Genomic DNA, 278 nt, shown 5'->3' with positions numbered 1-278 from the left:
CAGCGGGCGTGAGGAGAGGGGCTGAGCGGGGGCGAGGCGGCTGTAAGCGTGGATGTTACCTGTAGGGAGCCCGCGCACCTCGTCCCACGCGAGCTCATTCGCGGTCAGTCCTGGTAGACGCTGTGGATTTTTATTTGGGCTGGATGTTTATTCCTTAAACCGATCTTTTATTTATTTTTTCAATTTGTGATGCAGCAACATACCTGTGCTTGCATTCGCCTTAACAAATAACCAGTGTGGTTTTGTATTACGGGTCTTTGCTTTTTTCTTTTCCCTTT

The sequence above is a fragment of the Aptenodytes forsteri genome, unplaced genomic scaffold (genome assembly GCF_000699145.1).
Source record: "Aptenodytes forsteri isolate BGI_AS27 unplaced genomic scaffold, ASM69914v1 Scaffold237, whole genome shotgun sequence".
NCBI lineage: Eukaryota > Metazoa > Chordata > Aves > Sphenisciformes > Spheniscidae > Aptenodytes > Aptenodytes forsteri.
Note: the sequence above shows the minus strand (reverse complement) of the source record.